Source organism: Carlito syrichta, unplaced genomic scaffold (genome assembly GCF_000164805.1).
Source record: "Carlito syrichta isolate Samal-C Ts95f unplaced genomic scaffold, Tarsius_syrichta-2.0.1 Scaffold153792, whole genome shotgun sequence".
Classification (NCBI taxonomy): Eukaryota; Metazoa; Chordata; class Mammalia; order Primates; family Tarsiidae; genus Carlito; species Carlito syrichta.
This window is the reverse complement of record NW_007097888.1, coordinates 86,158-88,889: the sequence shown is the minus strand read 5'-3', so window position 1 is coordinate 88,889 and position 2,732 is coordinate 86,158. Positions and strand designations below refer to the sequence as shown.

General features: G+C 49.3%; 1 protein-coding gene across 1 annotated transcript in view; it reads left to right on the top strand.

The window, feature by feature from the left end:
* Positions 1–6: 6 nt before the first annotated feature.
* Positions 7–2,732, top strand: part of EMG1 (EMG1, N1-specific pseudouridine methyltransferase) — a 6,469-nt gene continuing 3,743 nt past the window's right edge. The window contains exon 1 of the mRNA XM_008050833.2: positions 7–39. The gene's annotated coding sequence lies outside the window, so the exon portion shown is untranslated. The remainder of the gene's footprint in view (positions 40–2,732) is intronic.

Genomic DNA, 2,732 nt, shown 5'->3' with positions numbered 1-2,732 from the left:
ATCGTGGTGCTGGAAGGGGCCAGCCTGGAGACAGTCAAGGTGGCTTGGACGCGGGGGTGAGGGCGAGGGGCCTGGGCGCGGAGACAGCGAGACGCGGCAGGCTCTCGGCGGAGGGCGTCCCGGGTGGCGGCTTGGCTTTCGGGCCCGCGTTGGGCCCGCTCCCCCCCTCGCCGCCCGCTCCCAGCGGGCTGGCTGGGATTCTGTGCTGTGCACTCAGCCGAGGGCCCCGTTCGTCCGTCGCGGGCCACGTTTCCGGGCAGACGAGAAGCGCGTCGCCGCAGCCTCGTCTGCGCACCTTTCGTTCGTGAGGGTCAGGGTCAGGGTCAGGGTCTCACCTCGTTAAGTCATGTCCGCTGGTCGCCCCCCGTATGCGCCGTAAGTCTAGACCGGGTTATCGTGTCACGCTTGTGCGTCTGTGTCTTTACCCATCGTTCGCCCTTGCTTCGACGTGGCACGACCGCCGTGGTCACAGGCCCTCTGGCTTTCTCTTGCCCTTTAGAGCGACACCTATTCAGTGAACAGGCCCAGAAGAAACAGAGGGTTGGAAGTCAGACCTGGATTTTAATCTTGGTTCTCACACTTAAGTGTGAGAATTTTGAGAAAGCAAGTTTGTTCTGAATTTGTAAAGTGGGAATGTCTTAACTGTGAGCCACACACAGGTCACTGCAGTGTCACTTCTTAAAAAAAGTGTCCCTTTGAAAGTAGTTCGTTTTCGCAAAAACCTAAGGTAAGGTTCTTTCGCATCTGTTAATTCTCAACCGCGGTGGCACCCTTAAGCTTGCAGTCTGGAAAACTTGTCTTTTAAACGAGTTAATCAGGTCTCTTACTTTTTCTTGTAACTTATAGCTTAGTTGTAGGCTTTTATACTCATTCCTCAAGCAACATTCATTGCCTTTCTAGCCTGTTAACTCTGAATGTTAATTTTTGACATGTCATGTCAGCTATATATAGCAGTTCTAACTGTATACATAACTGTAACTCGCACACATGAAAAGTATGTCTGTGTCAGTAGAGCAGAGTGGTTGAGAATGTAGACCGACTTACTAGACTGCCTGGGTTCAGATCCCTTCTACCTACTAACTGTGTGACCTTAGGCAAGTCACTCAACCACTTAGCTTCTTCATTGTATTCCATAGGGATAATAATAGTACCTACCTTACTGGGATGTTAGAAGAATTAAATAAGTTAATGTGTGTAAAGTGAGCCAGGCTTGGTGGCTCAGCCTGTAATCCCAGCACTTTGGGAGGCTGAGGCAAGTGGATTGCCTGAGCCCGTGAGTTCGAGACTCACCTGGGTAACTTGGCAAGACCTCGTCTCTACAATAAATCAAAAAAACTAGCCGGGCGTGGTAGCGTGAGTAGTTCCAAGTAGTAGTTCCAGCTACTTGGAAGGCTGAGGCGTAAGGATCACCGGAGCCCAGCAGGTCGAGGCTGTGGTGGCCAGGAGTGTGCCAACGCCCTCCAGCCTGGGTGACAGAGTGAGACTCCAACTCAAAAAACAAAAAAACAAAACAAAAAAATGTGTAAAGTGCTCAGGAAAATGTCTGGCACTTGGAGTTATTTTTTTCAAGTCATTTGTTAAGTTGGAGTGCGGTGTGGTGGCTCACACCTGTAATCCTAGCATTTTGGGAGGCTGAGGCGAGGGGCTGCCTAAGCCCAGGGGTTCAAGATCAGCCTGGGCAACATGGCGAGATCTTGTCTCTACAATAAATCGAAAATTTAGCCGGCGTGGTGGCACACATCTGGGGTTCCAGCTACTTGGAAGGCTGCGGTGGAAGGACCACCTGAGTCCAGCAGGTCGAGGCCATGGTGGCCATGAGCATGCCACTGCCTTCCAGCCTGGGCAATAGAGTGGAACTCAACTCAGAAAGTTGGAAAGGTCATGGCCAAATGAAAATTCCTAGAGTATGCTCTGGGAGAACTTTGGGCAAGTTGTCATCTGTGGTACGTCCATGGTGATGGAATGCCAGCTGGCTGACGTCTTCATGGGACTGAACTGTTGATCTCTAGTCCTCGTCCCGGTACCCCTTGCCCCACCAGCCTTCTCGGGTCTGCCTTCTCCACATCCTCCTCACACTCCAGCCTCGCTGGAGTCTGCTTTGAATCCTTTGGGAACGCTGTCTTCTCTCATACCTCAAGACCATTGTGTATGTTGTTCTCTGACCAGCTGTGCTTACTCAGCTCCCTGTCTCACTAATTCCTGTTATCTGTTTACTCATTGAATGCTGAGTTTTTGTTATGCTTTTCATTCTCTAATTATTAGGTTAAATATTACTTCCTGAGAACAGCAATCCCTGGTATAAAGTGGGCCCAGTCTGAGTTTTCACGTAATGGCTTGCTGCTTGTCCCTATGTTGGCAGAGAATAGGGTTTTAAAAATTCTTTCCTGTAGTTCCATACCTTGTATAGTCATGACACATGGAATTTAGTCTGATCATTCTGGTTTGTGGTTTTCATGCTTATTAACCACAACCCACAATAAAAAGTTCTGTTGTGAGCCAGTATAGACATTCAACTATGTGAAACCAAAAGTTTTATAAACCATTACCTAACCATTACTATATGAAGTAGCCTGACATTTTCTATTCTATTTCATTAAAAGAACAAAAGTCCTAGCCGGGCTTGGTGACTCAGCCTGTAATCCTCCGCCTTCGGGAGGCTGAGGTGAGTGGATTGCCTGAGCCCATGGGTTCGAGATCTGCCTGGGCAACTTGGCAAGACCTCATCTCTACAA